At 46.3% G+C, this 20,725-nt stretch overlaps 1 long non-coding RNA gene across 2 annotated transcripts in view; it reads left to right on the top strand.

Annotated features, from left to right (window-relative positions):
- The window catches only part of LOC127671129 (uncharacterized), a 45,497-nt gene that overhangs the window by 10,120 nt on the left and 14,652 nt on the right, over window positions 1-20,725 (top strand). The gene's annotated exons all lie outside the window — the stretch shown is intronic.

Here is a 20,725-nt window from a genome sequence, read left to right as displayed (position 1 = left end):
GCAGCAGCTGGATACTCAGATGAGACTCTCCCCAGCCTGAGGGAACAGGAAGAATGAATGAGCCCACCCGGAACAATCCTTTGGCCAAGAGGGTTCCCCGAGATGGTGGTTGCTTGGCTTTGCTTGACAGTCACTCATAATAGCCTCCCAGGATAAGGATCAACAAGGACACAGCTTCTACGGCAGGTCAACGTGCAGAAAGCCAAGTTTGGATATTCAAGAAGCAGAAACGATCTTGAGGCCGAGTGAAGTCAGGGTGGAGGTGGGGTGGGGTGCAGATGAGGTTGAAAATGTAAACAAGAACCACATTGTGAGAGACCAGACGTCACAACCACAGAGGATGGAACCTGCTAGCTGTCCTCGTCCTCCTGGACACAAAGTTATATTTCCCATCTTTCCTTGCGTCCACATATGGCTATGCGAATGACTTCTAGCCAATGGCACCCCAGTCCATCTCAGCACTTCATGTTCTTTCTTCAATATGGTTCCACTAGAATCCGTGTGTTTGAGGTGATGGAGCTGTAGATGGAAGGAACCTCAATCTCTGTGTCCTTATGTGGAGGGGAGCTGCCCCTTTGACCAGAGAAACCCGTTTGGACCTCAGCTATGCAAGAAGAAGACTTCAGAATTGCGGGCGTGCTTGATACGGCTGCAGGTGTCCCGTTACCGAGATAAGGGAATCTTTTAAGTGCAATGGAAAGCTATTAATATATTTTTTTTTCAGCACTGATTAAAGTTGTGGCTAATTCAATACTCCTAGTATTTAGTTTGTGATCTGGCCTGGGGAGAGGATGGGATGAATAAAGTCAATGGAAATCTCATTCATCTGTGCGTCTGTGAGCCTCCATTGTTTCCTGAGCAAATCAGCCAGCATACAAACCTGCTGACAACCAGGCTGCATCGTTTTCTTGGATGAACTTTTGACTTCGTCTCATGACCTTTCTCCACGCGAACGCTCATCCTTTTCTGTTCCCTGAGTGTGCATGCAACATGACCGACGTGCGTCAAGCTGTTCCCACCACACCACATCCTTGATAAACTGCACCTCAACTTGTGAGCCAAGATAAACCCACACTTAAGTTGTTCTTCAGAGGATATTTTGTTCTATCTATAAGAAAGGTAACTTATATATCTTCCTTGGAGCAAGAGAGGAAGAAGAAAAAAAGGAGGAGAGAGAGGAGAGGTGGAGGAGGGAAAGGAAGAGAATGGGGAGGAGGAGAGAAGGAGGAGGGGGAGGAGGAGGGGGAGGAGGGGGAGTGAGTTTGGCTGCTGGCAGGACACACTGTTAGGGTACTGCAGTTCTCCAGGGCTCCTAGATATCATTGAGAGGTTTCTGGCAGCGGCTGAGTTTCCTGATCATCTATGTGCCTTAACGTGGAGTAGTAGCCAGAGAGTCTTTTTGTTACTGAGACAGGGTTGTGGGGAAAATTGTAGCTAAAATTACAAACCCTCCCCTTCAAAGGAGGTGGGGAGATAGTTCACTGGACTAAGTCAGAAAGCTGTGCAAAGAACGCTGGCTGCACACAGTGCCAGCCCCACGGGACATTTTTGTGGGCCAGTTTGGAGAGGAGATCTCAGCCAGGAAGGGACATGTGTTCTCTCATCAGCGTGCGCTGAGGTAGGTAGGAATCTTTACTCAGCCACGAGCAGTTGGAAGCTTTGACCCAACAGGACTTTAGGAGACACTCCCCTCTGGTTTTCCTCTTTTCATGAAGAAAATGGGAGACGTGAAAGGGAGATTGAAGTACTGGAGGGTAATACACTTCATATATTTTGCCCATTGAGTTATTCGCCACGAGACAAGAGAACCCCGACCTGACAGGCTGAATCAGGAGAAGGACCTGAATATGTGTGTCCATCCTTCCTTCTCGCTCCTTCCATGACGGGCTGTCCGTAGGATGCAGGCTTTGACAGAACCCTCACAACAGAGCTGCTCTTGTTGTGTATTGCTGCACCCAGGACCTGAGTAGGGCTCAGATCCCCAACTATTCTCTGTACCATGACCTGAAGCCTCTAAAGCCATAAGCCCAAATATATCTTTCCTCTTTAACATTATGTTACCTATTCTGTAACAGCAACGAAATACTAACAGCTCTTTCACAGTACATTCTATTAGACATCTGTGGGTGTGGGATGGAGTGAAGTCTAAGGGATCCACTTGGTCAAGACGGTCACCCTCTTCCCCAGTTAGGCAAGAGCAGCGTTAGAGCTGACAGCTGACCCCCCAGCTGACGTCTGTATTTTTAGTTCTCCCTGTGGTTTTCCCCCCGGGGCTAACAAAGCAGAAGTGAGACCATCCCTTTAAGTCCCAGTGCCAAGAACAGACAAGGACATAGCAGAATCAGGCCTTACAACCCCAGCACACATTAGGACCAATGAGTCTCATCCTTCCTCTAGACCAATGGTTCTCAGGCTGTGACCCTTTAGAGCAGCTCCTTGAGTTGTGGTATCCGCCAACCATAACCTTATTTTGGTTGCTCTTGCATAACTGTGGATTTGCTACTGTTATGGATTGTAATGTAAATAATTTTGGAGATAGCAGGTTGCCAAAAGGGTCTTGACCCACAGACTGAGAACCTTTGCTCTCACGCCTCTGCTAGGGAAGTAGTGGAGGCAACAGAACCACAGCTAGAACATTAGCTCCCAAACACTGAGATCCAGGCAAGACTGCCTCAAAGCCCATTCCAGCTCCCAAGCAGCCCAAGTCAAAACACTTCTTCTTTCTTCTTCTTCTTCTTCTTCTTCTTCTTCTTCTTCTTCTTCTTCTTCTTCTTCTTCTTCTTCTTCTTCTTCTTCTTCTTCTCCTCCTCCTCCTCCTCCTCCTCCTCCTCCTCCTCCTCCTCCTCCTCCTCCTCCTCCTCCTCCTCCTCCTCCTTCTTCTTCTTCTTCTTCTTCTTCTTCTTCTTCTTCTTCTTCTTCTTCTTCTTCTTTCTCCTCTTCCTCTTACTACTACTACTACTACTACTACTACTATTTTGTGATGCTGGGAAATCCAGGGCCTAGAGTATGGTCAGCACACACTCTTAATGAACTAATTGCAGCACCACAGACTCAGGTCTCCCTGAGTGTTCTCCATATTTCCAAGATCATTTTCTAACAGCTGTTTAGAGACTGCTTTTGCTGGGAAAACAACAACAACAACAACAATAACAACAAAACCAACCCAACCAACTCCCTTCCCCCAGCTGCTGACTTCCCACTTGTTGGGTCCATAAGGTAAATATGCAGACTGAAAGTCTGGCACCTCTGCCTTCAGTTCCTGCCTGCTTACCTCTCCTCACAGGTAGATGTTAATCACCTAAGGAAGGTCCTGCCCCCTAACCCACCTCAGTCACTGCAAGGTTAAAAATACAAAGGCAAACCATTGTCCTAATCCTGTAGTCCTCTAAGACTCCAGAGCAGCCAAGCCTCACAGGACAGAACCCATCCTCATCCCTCCCTATCCCCACCCTCACCCTCACCCCCACCTCCACCCCTATGCCCACCCCCACCCCCACGCCCATTACCAACCAGACCCCTGCCCCTACCATACTGCATCTGTAATGAGAGAGGCTGCATCCTGGAGCAGAAATTGCTGTTGTTGTTGTTATTGTTAGAAATCAGAGTAATGCCCTCCAGCCATGACAGAGGCAATGCCTTCTTCCTCAGGTCACCTCTCAAAACCACAACAATGATGGTGTCTTGACCAGGACTGTTCAACTGTTCAGACCCTTCTGCTTCTCTTCCCATTCTTCCTTGGCTTAAACCGGAAGCTTGAGTCAGCAGTTCTGAGGTGACCTGGATCCCTTTGTTTGGTTATTTGTATATGCTTGGCCTAGGGAGTGGCACTATTAGAGGGTATTGTTATTTCCCAGGTTTCTGCACCATTGTTATGTTCATAAAAAGACAAAGAGGTTTAGAGAGAATGGTGGATGGCGGTGTGGGGGAAGGGTGTCCCCCAGTGGGCATCTCTTCCTCCCTCCAGGGCCCAAACATGGTATAGAGTAGAATTTATTCAGGCAGAGGATGGGAGTTAATGGGTAGTGGAGGCAGAGGAAAGCAGAGAGAGAAAGAGAAAGAGAGAGAGACAGAGAGAGAGAGAGAGAGAGAGTAGAGAAGTGGAGGCCTGCCATGACCATGTGTAGAGAGAGGGGGAGAAGAGGGGCCGGGCAGTGGTGGCGCACGCCTTTAATCCTAGCACTTGGGAGGCAGAGGCAGGCAGATTTCTGAGTTCGAGGCCAGCCTGGTCTACAGAGTAAGTTCCAGGACAGCCAGGGGTACACAGAGGAAACCCTGTCTCAAAAGAAACCAAAGAGAGAGAGAGAGAGGAAGAGAGAGAGAGAGAGAGAGAGAGAGAGAGAGAGAGAGGAGGGGCAAGTAGCCCCTTCTATAGTGGGCCAGGCCTACCTAGCTGTTGCCAGGCAACTGTGGGGAGAGACATACCTGGCTATTGTATTGCCAGGAAATTGTGGGGTGGAGCTTAGACAGAATCCTGACAGGTATGGCCTGTTGGAGTAGGTGTGTCACTGTGGGTGTGGGTTTTAAGATCTTCTCCTATCTCTGCCTTCCATCTCACTAGGAACGTGTGGGGTTGTCGGCATGGGTTGCCACGTCTGACTTTTTAATATAGGTTTTGAGGATCCCAACTCAGATTGTCAGGCTTGTGCAGCAAGTACTGTTACCCACAGAGCAATCTCCCCAGTCCCTGTCTTGTGTTTGAGACATGCTCTCTCATTGGCTCCATATTCACCCAGTTAGGTTGCCTGGTTAGCAAGACTGGAGATCTACCTATCTTCTTCTCCATGTTGGGGTTACGGGACTGCATCAGCATGGATAGCTGTGTGTTCTCTGACTCGAACTCGGGTCCTTACCATTGCAAAGAAAGCTCTTTGCTAACTGAGTTATCTTCCTATCCTTACAATCCCGTTCAGGACATCAGAGCCTGACTATCCGTTTATGATAAATTATCTAATGACGATTATTAATGACCTCCCTCCTGGAAAACACTTGGGATATCTGCAGGACTTTACTGTTTCACTCCCTGAGTTAGTTTTAATTTGACAGGATTTTAAGTGGCAGTGTAGTAGTTTGTCAGTCTTCCTTCCTCTGGTTCCTGAGTTTTATGACTTGCTGTGGAAAGCCTTCTTTCTCAAGGCATTTTTACATATGTCTTAGTTAGGGTTTTACTGCTGTGAACAGACATCATGACCAAGGCAAGTCATATAAAGACAATATTTAGTTGGGGTTAGCTTACAGGTTCAGAGATTCAATCCATTATCATCGAGGCGGGATCATGACAGTGTCCAGGCAGACGTGGTGCAGGAGGAGCTAAGCGTTCTACATCTTCATCTGAAGGCTGCTAGGAGAAGACTGGCTCCTACATGGTTAGGATGAGGGTCTCACTGCCCACCCCCCACAGAGACACACTTCCTCCAACAAGGCCCACATCTCGTAATAGTGCCACTCCATGGGCCAAGCATATTCAAACCACCACAGCTTACTATCATAAAATCCCTCCATACTGCTAGAGGGGAGACTCAGAACAGGTTCTGTCAGTTCTGGTGGGGCAATGTTAAGAAGGAGAGCCACCAGTCACTCACTCACTGGCCATACTGCTGCTGAATGTGCTTTGTGGAGTGTGGAGTTTTGCGTTTTGTCTTGATCTCTAATGCATCAGGTTTAGTGTTTCGAATGGCAGGAAGTAGCAATTATTTACTTTCACCAACAACACCATATATTGGTGGATCTTTTCTCCCCTCTTCTTGCTGCAAGCCTTAGCTTTTAATGGCTAAGGCATCTCTTTAGCCCTTTCCTTCCCCCTTCTAATGGGAATGGACACCTGGATCACAAAGCCTACCCCTATCAAAGGCCTGTTTCTGAAGTCCATGCGTACACTTCAGGCTTAACTAAATCATACGCCTCTTTGTTCTATTGCTTTGTATTTGAGCCAGCTCTATACCAGCAGAGAGTGCTCAAATAACACAATAAATACTTTTAAATGAGTTAATGCACCAAATTACAGCAATGTGCGCCTTACTTCAGGATTCTGGTATTTCTTTAATATACCACTACATCTGATCTATTCCTATTTTCTTGGGGTTTTGCATTTAGCATAATGAAGGTGGAAGAGGGCTTTATATGTGGGTTTATTCCTTGTTCTCCTATGGGAACACTGAGCAAGTTCCCATGTCTTTCCACCAGATCATGTTGTGTCCTTTCTATAGAATTCATATAAATATTAGTGACAGATTTTAGGAATAAAACCTGTAAATCTCAGGACACCAGCAAAAGGTTATAAATTGAAGAGAAACAAAAATCTAGATCTGGATCATGGAAGAAATTTCTGGAATCTGAGGGTTATAGGGAGTAGCAGTTGGCAGTTGGGTGGCACAGCTCAGTGGTGGCCCACAGGTATTCTTCCCAGGGTCAGTGTTAGGCAGTTAGACAGTGTCTGGATGCGAGGTTCACAGTATATGAAGGTGAATATGCGTCTTTGCATGGGGTATCTGCATGTGTGTACCTGAGAGTGTATACTTGCATATAACATGTGAGTTTATGTATATTGTATGAATCTGTGTATGTTGGGTGAGGATGCTGAAGAGATTTCTACAGCTCATTACAGAGCTGACCAGGACACTGAAAGGATCACTTTAGCCTCTCTGAATGTGGTGGTTTGGATGAGAATGGCCCCCATAAGTTCATTTATTTAAATACTTGGTCCAGAGCAGGTAGAACTGTTTAGGAAGGATCAGGACATACGGCCTTGTTGAAGGAGGTATATCACTGGACCAGGCTTTGAAGTTTCAAGATGCACATAACTCTTAATTCTCTCTCACCCCACCTCCACTCCTGCCTCATGGTTTTGGATCAAGATGTGATCTTTCAGCTGTTCCTTCATTTTGCAATCATGGACTCTAACCCTTTGAAACCAGAAGCCAAAGTAAATGTTTTGTTTCCTTCCTTCCTTCCTTCCTTCCTTCCTTCCTTCCTTCCTTCCTTCCTTCCTTCCTTCCTTCCTTCCTTCCTTTCTTTTTTTATTTGTGTGTGTGTATGTGCATGGGGACTTTTGAAGTTGAACTAAATGTATTTTGCATTATGATATGGTCATGGGGCTATGGGGGTCAGGGAGTGGAAATGTGGTGTTCCGAATGAAAATGGCCTCTATAGGCTCCTATATATTGAATAATTAATTGCCAGTTGGTGTAAGTATTTGGGAAGGATTAGGAAGTGTGACTTTGTTGGAGGAGGTGATGTCCCCAGGTGTCACTGGGGATAGGCTTTGGGGCTTCAAAAGACTCATGAGATTCCTGGTGCTTTATTTCCTGCCTCAAGGCTGGATACCAAGATGTGAGTTCTCAGTTGTTTCTCAACTCTGCTATCATGGACTTGACCCTCTAAAACTGCAAGCCAAATTAAACACTTTCTTTGGTAAGTTGACTTGGTCCTGGTGTTTTATCACAGCAAGAGGAAGTGATGGAGGATGTAGCCAGAAAGCCAAGATGAAATATAATTGGTAGAGGCCCAGCTCTGACAGTACAACTTTGAGAAAATGGCTCTTGTGTAAATCTCTCTTGTTTCAGTACCATAAGATAAAGCAACATGGAAAAGTCAGTCCTGTCCTGCCCTCTTCTCTTGATCTCAGGCTTCATGTTCAAGTCTCTGAAAGTTCTACAGATGAAAACTGAAGGAATACCATGTAGGGGATGGGTCTGATGCTAAGGTCCTGTTCTCCAATTGATTCTTGATCTATCAATAAAGATGCTAGCAGCCAATGAGCTAGGAGGAATAGGTGGGCCTTCTCAGTCCCCACGGACAAGCTAGAAGTCACAGGACAACTGAGAGGAAAGGAGTGTTCGCCATGCTTGGGAGGGAGAAAAAGCCAACCAGCCACGTGAGATCTCAGGTCGAGTGGCCATGAACTGCTTCTCCAGATGAAGGTTGGGATGTTGAGCTGGGACTGAAAATGACTGAGCAATTAAAGATGAGGGCAGATTTAGGATGCTGAGCTGGAAGTACTGGGTAGGGCACATTTGCCACAGTAAATTAGAGGCACCCAGCAATTGAAACATAAGGCAAGTTTAAACTAAGCAATGTGTGTTTTTATGTTTTTCATCCTTGGATCCAATATTCTCTGGGTGGGGGCTGGTAGTGTGGCCTGCCTGGGGCTTAAGGCGGGACAGCAAAAGCTACATACAACAATACCATCAAACCTCAGCTTCTTGTTTCAGATGACAAAATGTTGAAGTGGCTCTATTGCATATGCTCTGGGATTTTTTAAGCAACATGTGGCTATATGTTTTCCCCTAGGAACTGTGGTCCTCAGTCACAAGTCACAGGGCTTAGATAGTCTTCAGATTCAAACAGAAGTCATCCCATTGGGTCTGCATATAGGTGCTGGCTCCTCCCACCTTATCCCTCTCCGAGCAGATGGAGTGCATCTCTCTCTGGAGCAAACATTGGAGAGGCAGTAGACAGAAGACCAGCCTAAGACACTGCCCATCCGATGATAGGAAGGTTTCAATTATTCTCTCTTGCCGGAACTGCTCTTCAGAGTCTACCAATGTTCCTGCTGAGAATTATTTTCAGTTTGAAAAATGCTCTGAGCATACTCACAGCAAAGCTGCCTTGACAGTCTTTTGCATTAAATATTGCAGGTGCGGGCAGCATACTGTGCAGGTCTGCAGAAGAGATGCGCATATGCTGCTGTGGTCTCCTTGGCTCTCCAGCAAAGAAGACCTTCTGGACATTGTGTCTTCACATGAAGGAGATCAAGTGAACAGTGTTGTCTTTCTTAAGGACATTTATTTAAGTGGAACAGCCTTCCTACCTTATTCTTATGCTTTTAAGATTTACTTGTTTTTATGTGAACTGGCAGTTTGCCTGCATGCGTGTCTGTGGGAGGGCAGAATTCCCACAACCCAGATACCTCCCACTGAGCTCCACCCCCTGACACTGCAGTACTAGGCTAAATGTGGGTTATGGGGACATACTCAAGCCACAGTAGTGATAGCAGCGAGTTTTCATATGAAGTGTTGTTTAAGTTTTCCTCAGAGAGGGATCCTCAGACTGTGAGAATTTCAGACCTCCCCTCTTTACTGATCTGGTGACATGAGTCCTCTTTCTAAGCAGCTGGGTGTCTGGAAGTAATCAGTAAGACAAAGGTCACAATGGCCCTACCTCCACATCACCCTGAGAATCTGTCTTGGCTCTAAACACAGAGCCAACATCCCAGAGTAAGTGCCTGACCCGAGGGCCTCTCAAAAATATGAGTCTATTATCCGTTAACAAGCCTGGTTATTTTATAGACCAATTAACCAGGGAAGCCATGGATGGGAAAGTCTGATATTGTGTAACGTCTACATCTTTCTTTGTCTGCATCTCTCTGTTCTCCCAACTATAATCTAGAACTTCTCCACTGTTTAACACATAAGCCAATTTAGCTCTGCATCTGAAGTTTGATCATTTGACTATTGCCTAGCTCTTGGTCAAACCACAGGGGAGCCCACTAGCCAGTGATTAAATCTGGGCCATGATTATAATGGTTTTATGTGACTTGGGCCTCTGTTTATGGCCCCACTGCTATTAGAGTGCAGTGTTTTTGTAAGGAGGTATAAGCCTCATAGACATAATCATGAGAAGCATGTGGGCTGAGAAACGTTAGACTGATGGAGTTGGTTGCTTGGCCATTCAGAGTTGTGAAGGAGAGTGTGGGAAGAGAGGTGAGGGAATGGGCTATTGATGAGTGGACCCTAGGTACACCTTCCTGTTTGGCACTGTGTTCTGAAGTGGTCTGAAAGGCAGTGTCTTAGGATTTTATTGCTGTGAAGAGGCACCATGATCAAGGCAACTCTTCTAAAGGCAAACATTTAATTGGGGCTGGCTTACAGTTTCAGAGGTTCAGTCCATTATCATCATGGTGGGAAGCATGGAAGCGTCCAGGCAGGCATGGTGCTGGAGGAGCCAAGAGTTCTATATCTTCATCTGAAAGCGACCAGGAGGAGACTGGATGTGTTGCACACTGGGTGTAGCTTGAGCATTTAAGACCTCAAAGCCCGCTCCCCGCCCCCACAGTGACATACTTCCTCTAACAAGGCCACACTTCCTCCAATAAAGCCACATCCCCTAATAGTGTCATTCCCTAAGGCCAAGCATTTAAACACAAGAATGCGTGGAGGCCATACCTATTCAAACCACAGTATTGTTAGAACACAGATGTTTCCAGTGGAGTCACAAAGAGATGAAGGAAATGGCCCTTGGTTACATAGGACACCATGATGTGTCTGCTGGAGAGATGCTTGATGGAGGTGGTGGTGGGGTGGCATGCCCACCATGGGAAATTTTCCTAGGTGGCTCTTTTTCATAGGCAGAAGCTCTAGGACACAAGGCATCAGGAGACATCCTTTCTTCAAGTGAAGAACCATTAAGAAATTTTTTTAGGGCTGGGAGAGGCAATGGCTTAGTTGGTTAAATACTTGCTATAATGCATAAGGACCTGAGTTTGAACTCCCAAGAGCCACATACAAGCTTGGTAGAGTGATATGTGTTCTAGCACAGGGGAGAGTGGATGGGTGGACCCCAGGAGCTCACTGGTTAACAAACTGATGAGCTTTGTGTTTATAGAGAACTCCTGTCTCAAAAAATAAGGGAGATAATAATAGAGAAACATTCAACATCTGCACACACACACACACACACACACACACACACACACACATCCATGTCTACACACCAAGATTGTTTTGGGGAGAGCTAACTACATTTGTGATTGTCTTAGCATCTTAGCTCACTTTCTGTTGCTATCAGAGAATACCAGAGACCTGTATTTTAGTGAAAGGAGTCTACTTAGGCTCTTGAACCCGGAGGCTGGGAGGCCCAAGAGCTCAGTGCGAGCATCTGCTAGATTCTGATAAGGTCTTCACACCATGGCAGTGAAGGGGAAATTAGCAAGTGTGAAGATGCAAAATACTAGGAATGGCCTGGCTGTGTAAACAGATCGCAGGTCTAGAAACTGGTCTGGTTCAGACACTCTGAGAGCTCACTCTCTCTATGGAGATGCTGTGGATTCCTTTGTGACAGTTGAGCCCTTCAACCCATGAGCTCCCCCATCCCTGACTGCAGTACATGCAGGTTACAGGGACAGAGTCTAATCAAAGCAGTGACAACAGAGATGTTTTTGTTTGGCGTCTTGGTGAGCCTAGTGCATCTTTCTGAGGCAGCAAAATCTACTTTCGTGAAGGCACAGCATAATTCTGTATGTTCATATCTCTCCCTGTGCCCCTTAGCTAAGGTCTTGCCTCTGTCTGCTCAGACCTCGTCTGTGGTATCATGCCTTGCTGCTTTCTGTCTTTCTAAACATGAGTCTCACGGAACACACGCTGTTTATCTGGGAGGGGAAATGTTAAAGAAAAGAACGTGAGGCCAGGAGTGAAGGAAGCAATAAAGAGTGAATTAGTATGATCGCCCATGGACAACTAGAGTTTAAAGCTCCTCTGGGCTCTGAGATCCAGCACAGCACACCCTCCAGGGTTATCCTGCCCCAGGGCAGCGCGGCCTTCTTCCTGTGACTTTAGCGAAAACATTCAAAGGGCTACAAGTCTGGTGCCCAAGATGACAGGGCTGTCGCTGTAAGAAGGTCCAGCCTCTGCTTAGGTTTTCTCTCACAAACACCAACATGTTGGTCCCACCCAGTTGTCTGTGAGTCCCTGACTATCAGACACCTAGGTGCCGGGACTCTCACCTGAGGAGTGAGTTAGCGTCAGAGTGGGTGTTGGCATAACACATTCTGTGCCCACTCCCTTCCCTGACTCCTGCCTGGGAAGAGGAGAACCTGGCTGCTGCTCTTGCTATGAAGTGGCCCCATGCCCAGGCCAGACTCCTACTTCTGCTGTTTGGTTTCTGAAGAGAGAATTCAGCCATATTGCCTCTGGCACTGGGGCCTTACTCTCTTCAAAGCCCCCACCATTCTGTTGTTTCTCTGTCTCCAGGGTGTTAACAGCTCTCCGAATAAACTCCTTACTTCATCCCCACTCTGTAATTCATTTCCGTGTCCTCTTGACCATCCCCCAACACTATGCAAAACCTAACAGTCACCCAACGATATTTTAATAGGATCAGAAAATAAGCCACACTTTGTGTAAAACGTAGCTTAGGAAACCACGGGTCGTGACACCATATAGTATTACACATCTGGATGTGTGATTATTTAAAAAAAATATTAATTGTAGAAGATTTCTGAACCTACTCTGATCACAAATTAATTCAAAAGAAATCATGCAGTGACCCTCAGGTGCATCGGGCAATGGTCGCCTTGTTGCACGTGTAGACTTTCCTGCAGCTTCAGGCCTGACCATGCAAGAGGAACATTTTGCACTGCGTGTGCCATCAGACCACACAGTATCAGCAAACAACGCCTGCAAGACCTCTGCTCAGATGGGAGGACTTGTGTGTTCTTCATTGCAATGTCTATTATTTTCTGCCATTGGCAAAATGAACAACCTAATTATGGCAAACGAGGACTTCCAACGCCCTCTACTTAGTGCATGCTTAGTGCATTGCTACTTAGTGCATGGCCATCAAATCAGCCAATTTTAGACTGTGTTGTGCTGGAATGTTTGACTTTAAAAATTGCTGTTTGAATTGCTAATCTGAGTTTCATTTTTAAAAAAAAAAGTCACTCAGTGCAGTTTAACTTGAGATTAGGATTTAGTTCCGGGAATGGCCTTAAATATCCTTCTCCCATTTTATACTCTATATTTATATTAAGTGACACTCTAAGCATTAATAATTATAAAATTGAAATATCAATCAATTCTGAAAAACATGGGAGACACACCACATCCCACTGAATTAAATATTCAGAAAAGATTTAAATTTATGCAAAAGTTTAAAAAGAACACATTCATCTCATTAACATGCAAATTTGCCTTAATCTTTAATGGTGGTAAACATATCTATATCAAGTAATTGGTTTAAGATAAATTTTGTTGTGGTGCACACCTGTAATCCCAGCACTCTGGGAGGTAGAGGCAGGCAGATTTCTGAGTTCGAGGCCAGCCTGGCCTACAGAGTGAGTTCCAGGACAGCCAGGGCTATACAGAGAAACCCTGTCTCGAAAAAACCAAATCCAAAAAAAACCAAAAAAAAAAAAAAAAGATTAATTTTGTTATGATGTTTTCTTCTATACCTGTTTTATGTACCGACAAACCCCGGGTCGTGTAAAAATCCTTTGGGTACAGAGGTCACAAGTAGAAAATATCTGAGAAGCGCAGTCCAAATCCACCTGAGTAGGGCTACTCACGTGAGTAAGGATTCTCAGGGACAAGCTCTGTCACATTAATCTGCCATGTCCTTTCCCTCCCACCCCACCCTTCCCCCCACCCAGTCGGGAACACAATCCCTTCCGCTCTTGGAGCTCAGGTCTTTCCAAATTCAGACAAGACCTAATCTATTAGATTTTTTTTAAATGATTATATTTATTTAGCATTCAGTCAGACAGTCAAAAGCTTCTACTTACTCTCTGCTTCCAGAGCTGCCAGAGCTGCCGGGAAGCAGGCGGCCTTGAGATCAGCCTAAGTTTACAAACTGCAACCTAACTTAGTAGGAAATAAATGGGAACTAACTTAAGAGTACAACTAGTAGCAAGATTCCAGCCAGTGACCGGCCATGCCCATCAGGCCACGCCCCCAAAGACGAACATCTTGCTGTAATTGGTCAAGTGATCTGTGTTTTTCATTTTGGTCAGCTGACAGCCAATGCTGCGAAGCTCTTTTAAGTGTTTGGTTCTGAGTGCTGCCCCCTTCATGAATCATATTAAATGTATTCAACCTAACGGGGCCTATTGCTGCATTAAAAACCATGCGTTCATCTTCTGGTCTAAAACAACGATTTTAGTATCTTCTCATTTCTTTGGATGGAGGATTTGGAAAGGGTTGGTTTAGTACTTATCATGTGGTCATAGCCGGAACATTGAAGGCCTAGTGTTGGTGAGAGCTGGGTGGACATCTCTCTCTGCAGTCAGAGGTGATTCGAATTGGTCTTTGGGTAGACGCTAGCTTCAGATTTCTTCCAGCAAGATGACTTGGGGAAGAAGCTGCTTCCTGGCAGCCTGGAGATGCAGGGTAATGGGCCAGGTAGGTTCTGAACTGCCTCTTAGGAACTGCTCTCAGAAATCATGTGGCTTTGCTTCTGCGTGCTCTGCTAGTTGAAGCAGTCGAGAATGTGAACCCATATTTAGGAAAGGAGAATAAATCCCCACAGCTTGCCACATTCCTGAAAAGCACTCCAGAGGGGACATAATTATAGCCATTTTTTTGAGTACTGAATCCCCTCCCACTGCCCGGTAGTTTATATATGAAAAGGGCATAGAGAATGAAAGTGGAAAGTATTGATACCAAGTATTGATACTATATCAGAAAGAAGATGAGGATCTGACGCAGCTTGTGCCTCTAACCCTAGTACCTAGAGCAGGATGATAAAGAGTTTGGGGACAACCTAAGCTATACAGTGATTTCCAGACTAGCCTTGGCTCTAGAATTAGACTCTATATCAAAAACAAAGCAAAACACAAACGAACAATGCAAGAACGCATTAGTAAATGAGGAATCAGAAAGAAAATAGAGTAGATATGTTTCAAAGATCCCTGGCTGGGGTGTTTGGTGGGTGGTGGGCTATGGAAGGAAGACCCAGGAGACAAGAGGCGTGGGGCAGTCCATTGTGGATTTGGAGTTTCATTCATATCGATGAATTCATTGATATTCTCCAAGGGATAGATAGAATCACAGTGGAATGACTGGGAAGCCGCTCCATCCAGCTGTGCAGAACATCTGCATGAGAATGTTCCGTAATAAGATGCTCTGAGTGCTGGGACACAGCAAAAAGGGCTGGGTTATAGGGCAGAATAATAATAACCCAAATATGGAGTCTGGGAGAGCAGGCACAGAGCCGTCTGCCTCACTTGCCTGAGCCTCAGAGTCACCTGGAGCACCTGTTACCTGAGGTACAAATCTCCAGGACCTGCCCCAAGTTGTCTGCATTAGGCTTTTCAAAGGACGGGCATTCGAAATGCTATTTTAAATAAATGTTTATGGTGATCAGTTCTGGGAAGTGGCTGCAGAACTCTGCATCGCTCGACACTGAGGGCCTCATTTACACGCTCAGGGAGAGGAACTGAGCTGACCTGTCTGTCAGCCTTAAGCGAATCTGTGTATGGATTCGGGCTCCAGTACATTCTGCTATGCAATCGATGCTCTGCAGAACTAGGGGTGCTTGGGGAATTGCTTTCCAGGTTCAGCCACAAAGGCATTCAGAGACTGCCAGGGCCCAAAGGGGCGTGGCAGCAAAACACAATGCTATCCATGTGGTGCTGGTCTTTGGGGGATTGCAGTCCCGGAAGTCACCATCAAGATTTTGGGGCAGGGGGAAGTGTGAGGTCAGGCAGTGTGTAGCAGTCTTGGATGGTTGTGAGAGAGAACTTGAACGGGGCCTCTGTGAAACTGGATATGTAATCTGCGTTGCTATAGAAACCCCAGTGTTGGCGATGCCAGGCATGTGCAATGTCTGCAGGGAAAAGCTTCCAGATCGAGGCAGAGCCAGTCTCAAAGAAAGACCATGTGTACTGCAGGTGGCAGTCCTGTAGGGTGGGGCTGCCCGAGCCTGTTGGAGCTCATGTCATGACACTGTGTGCCCCAGATGCTGGACACGGAACCACAGGACTTGATGTTTCCCCTCCTGGGATTCAGCCTCGGTCCAATCTTTCCTTGTGAATCTCCAGTCTTTCTTCCCCGTTTGGAATGTTCCATTGTATATTGGGCTTTCCAATATACATTCCAATCATATATTGGATTTTACTGGGGCTCGCAGTTCAGTTTGCCTTGAGTCTCAAGAGATGCTTTGAACTTTGGGCTCTTAAGGCGATGAGAACTCTTGATGCTCGACGGCATTCTGCATTTTGAAACACAGATGAGCCTCTAGAGAACGGAATGTTTTTGGTCTTAATAATAATAAAAAAAAATATTCCCCAAAGGCTCATGTTTGGAATGCTTGTCTTCTGTTTGGGGATGCTGTGGAACCTTCTGGAGATGGGGCCTGGCTTAATGACAGAAACTCTAGGGATAGGCCTTCGAAGCTTTTAGCCAAACATCACATCCTGGTGTCCAGTCTGCTTCCTGGGTCATTACCATGTGACCTTCTGTCACCATGTCACCACCTTCTCGTCCTCCCCTTCGTGATAATTAAAATCCTTTTCAAGCTCTGAGCAGAAGTGAATCTTCCCTCAAGTTTAGATTTTTTTTTCCTCAGTCAGGTATTTTGGTCAGAGACAAGAGCTCAGGACTAACAGAGAGCAGCTATAAATGCTTGGAGTCAGGTAATACTCACCTGGAATTGGCCTCGGACTGCACAATGCAAAGAAAACATCCTCAACAGGGCTGCCCTTGGCTGCCAGCAGGGTCACTAGACTGGCTTGTACTGCTGTCCAACTTGGGTGCGGATGCATAGACTCCCACCACCACCGCTCCCTCCAGGTTTGGCAATTAGGCACAGTGTAGGAGGAATGAGTCAGCACACCCTGACCGGAGGCCTACACTGGTCCACATGCATGTGCAATAGTAGCTTCTGTGCCTGCTAACCCTAAAGCCAGCCTGCCACCCGGAGACAAATGACGGCAGGGCACATGACCAGAACAACCAATCAGATGTTCCCAACTGCATGCCGCGAGCAGTCATGGGCTAATTGACATAAAGGTACTCCTTTAATTCACTTATTGTGATAAGTGAATCTGCTTCTGCTTCTCACCTGACTTCCACAATCTGTGTCGTCGACTCTGAGCATTCTTACCCTCTACTTCCAAGGTCAATACCGAGGAGCCGAGAGCTAGGGCAGCACCAGAGTAGTTCATAGCACTCAGAAACTGCTGCATTTTTAGTGATCATTTTAATTATTATTTTATATATCATATCATTATATTGTACAAGGTCTGGAGGGCTCCTAAGCCCAGAAGCCTCCGCTCCATGGAGTTAAGGGTTCACCAACCAGGAAGCCCCACCAGCAACTGCGCTGTTCAAAATGTTTTGCTGAGGTTCCAACGCAGAGGAACTGGTTAAATCACTGGCCTGTGATTGGGTCTTTGTGTCCTGTTCTCAGATCAAGGGAGAGGATGCCAAAGTCCAACCCTCTAGCTATTTGACAGCTTTTGGATTTTCTGGTACCAAGCTCTAGACACAGAACAATGACAGGATCTGTTGGGAGTGCCCTCTCTCAGCATCGCAAAGACAGTCTTCACTCAGAAACTCCCAGCAAGTTGAATGTGCCAGCAACTGGGCACAGTGGTTCTCCTGTGCCCATATATTCTCTCTCACCTTACCACAGCTGCACCGTCTGCCTCATGCAAGTTCAAATGGGGCCAGAGATCAATGTTGGTGGAAATCACAAACCTAGCAAAGTGGAGGGAGACAGGGTATCTCTGGGGTATGCTGGCTAGCTCCCCTAACTGAGAACGTTAGCTTTGAATTCAGTGAGAGAACATGTCTCAGTCTATGATGTAGAGAGGTGATTGAAAAAGACACCCATTGTCAACCTCAGGTCTCCACACAGATGTATATACATATGTACCAGCACATACACATGCGCTACATACATGAGAACATTCAAGCACAGTTCTTGTATGTGTATACATATACAATAACAAAGAGAGAAGAAACGGGATCCTTTCCTTTTCTGTCCTATGTCCTACATAGGGGCAGACAGATGTATTGCACCAGAAGGAAGCCAGCCTCCACAGCCTCCACAGCCTCCACAGCCTCCACAGCCTCCACAGCCTCCACAGCTAGGCAGCAGAGTGAGGAAAGAGCCCAGCAAAGAGTTTCTGAAGATGCCCAAAATGGCCGCTAATTCTGCTTGGGCTTGCCTCTCTCGGAAGCTCTTACGGATAGTGAATGCATGTGCTCTGATGGACATTTTCTGCTCTTGGCTGAGGTCCAATGGTCTTAGACACCTCTTCCCTCCCCTCATCATCACGCCAAAGAAGTTGTAGACACAAGGTTCTCAGCCTTGTCCCTGACGATGTTGAAGACTCAATAGCTCTTCATCAGGAAGGACGGTCATCTTCATCTATAACAGCGTATGACAACCCGGCAACTTCAGAAGAGCAGAAAGCGTTGACACCAATGTCGAGGTGCTAGTACCTTGCGGGGCTCCTTTAGCTACATTGTTCCATGGGGGAAGGTGGAAGGGCAGTGGGAGAGAGGGACAAAAAAACCGAAAACAACCCTGGGGCAAATCCCACTCTAAAGAGAATAGACTCACTTTCAAGAGAGCTGTGCTCATCTATTGACATCTGCAGAGTGCTCACAGCCTTCATACCCTGAAGACCTCAGCACTCTGGCATTAACAACCGAGTTTCCAGAATGTAGGCTTGGGGACGAATATTAAAACCACATCAGCTGTGCTGTGTGTTGTGGGATATTTGACAATAACCTTGTCATTCGTCCACCTAGATCTCCTGGTGTGACAGTGGAAGTCTGTTTCCTGACATTGCCAAATGATCCTAGGACGGGAGAGAGAGGCGATATTGCCCTAGGGGACTATTGTTCTGTGTAAGGAATCCTAAGCTGCCTCTTGTCCTTTTTCTTGGGCTAAGATAAAGAAGCAAATGTGGTTTCTCAGCACCGGTGCAAGGTACGCTGTGCAAGCTCACAGCCTGCAGACCTTCGGTAGTTTAGCAGTGAGCATACCTGGCGCAGACCTGTGGGGGTAACTTGGATGTCTTAGGAGATCCAAGGGTCGTTGGCCATGGAGAAGTATCAGGATGGGCATCTGGCTGGAGATGCGTGTCAGAATTAGAGAGTGGGGGCCGCAGTGGAAGGGGCGGGATGGAGGATTCATGCCAGGCTATCCTGAAATAAGCCACCCTTCCCATGGAGCAGGGAGGGAAGGGAGGGAGAGACGGGAATCAGTGTAGTGCTGGTGGATTGTCCTTGTCTCAGCAAAGTATCCACAGAGTGTCTAATAACCACCGGAGCGTCTCCATCCAACAATGTCAGACATATTGGTGCTAATCGAATACAAACTCTCTCTGTCGCTGCTCTGGAGGGATCAAAAACAAACAGAAGGTGACGGTGGCCGGGGTAAGGCAGAAAGATACCCTGTGCTCCCTCTGCACTGGAGATGCCTAGTGCTGGTGAGGCTGACCGGGGCGTTGAGGAGGGTTCCAGAGATGAGGAAAGAGCTTTGTCTTAGTTATCATTCTATTACTGGAAAGAGACACCATGGCCAAGGCAACCCTTACAAAGGGAAAGCATTTAATTGAGGGTTTCGGTGTCAGAGGATGGGAATGTTGTCATCATGGTTTGGGGCTTAGAAGTAGCAAAGTGTTGGGGGGCATTTTGGAAGACCAAGTATGGTTTTGGTGTGTGGTTTTTTTTTGTAAGTTTGAGGCCAACCTTGTCTACATATCGAGTGCCAGGCCAGCCAAGGCTATACAGAGAGATCTTATCTTAAAAAAAAATTGGTTTAACAAAAAAAAATGTTGGTATATTTTATCATTTTAAACCTAAGAGCCAATCATATTTACTAAACTACTTACATACAGGTACCTTGGTCCTTTATTGCTGAAGTCATTTTTTTTCTTTTACTTGGATCCAAATCAGGCACAGAGTATCAGGGCATTTCATTATGCAGCCAGTATAATGACCTCCATTCCGATCAGACAGACGCCCATTTGACCTGACATAGGTTACTTCCTTGTGGATAGGAACTCAATGTTCAGTGTATGCATGGGGAACTATCATTAGAACAAAGCAAAACAAGCCTTACATAGTATAAAATTTACCATTTTGATCACTTCTAAAAGTTGTGTGTGTCGGGAGATATCATGTCTGTGGATACCTGAGGAGGCCAGAATATGTCATTGTATCTTCTGCATCTGGAGTCACAGGCAGTTGTGCGCCACCCAACATGACAAAGAACAGCAAGGGCTCTAGCCATTGAGCCACCCCTCCCGCTACTCTGAAAGGTCAGGGTGCATAACTTTATAGCATAGCCTCAGTGCTGTGAAGCAGAGTCCTTTCTCCCACTTCTCAACACTGCTGTGTCAGGGTTAAGTCCTGGCAATGGATTTTGGGGGACACGGTCTTAGACTGACAGCTGTCCCATACACCGTGCGAAGCTGAACATCACCTCCACCCCTCAACCTGTGAGACCCCCCAGATCTTTTCCATCCCACAGAACTGAACGTCTATATTTCTTAAGTCACAGTGCAGCCCTGGCAGCCACGCTGTACCTCATTTCCTGTGACCCTGACTTTTCTAGGTGCTTCACGGAAGCAGATTATACGATGCTAGTCTTTTTGTGATCAATTCACTTCCCTTAGCATAATGTCCTCAGGATTCATCCATGACGTAGTGTGTGGTGGGGGTTCCACCTCCACATGACTGGTAGGACTGTGTTGTACATTCAGGGTTTGTGTCTTGTCGGTCAAGTCATCTGTCGTAGACAGTTGGGCACCGTCTACCTTTCGCTACTGTGAGTCGTGCGGCTACAGAACACGGGTGTGGAAACCTCTCTCGCTGTCTCCGTTGCTCCCCAGGAGTGAATCTCCTGGATCCTGTGGCGGTTCTATTTTTAGTTTATTGAAGAAGCGTTCACACTGTTTCCATAGCTGGCGCACCATTTTGCAATCCCACCAACAGAGCTGTTTTACTGGTTTTCAAGAGAAAATAAGGATGTTTATTTGTAAGGGAGGAAAGGAATT

This window comes from Apodemus sylvaticus, chromosome 20 (genome assembly GCF_947179515.1).
Source record: "Apodemus sylvaticus chromosome 20, mApoSyl1.1, whole genome shotgun sequence".
Lineage (NCBI taxonomy): Eukaryota > Metazoa > Chordata > Mammalia > Rodentia > Muridae > Apodemus > Apodemus sylvaticus.
This window is presented reverse-complemented; position numbering and strand designations above follow the sequence as displayed.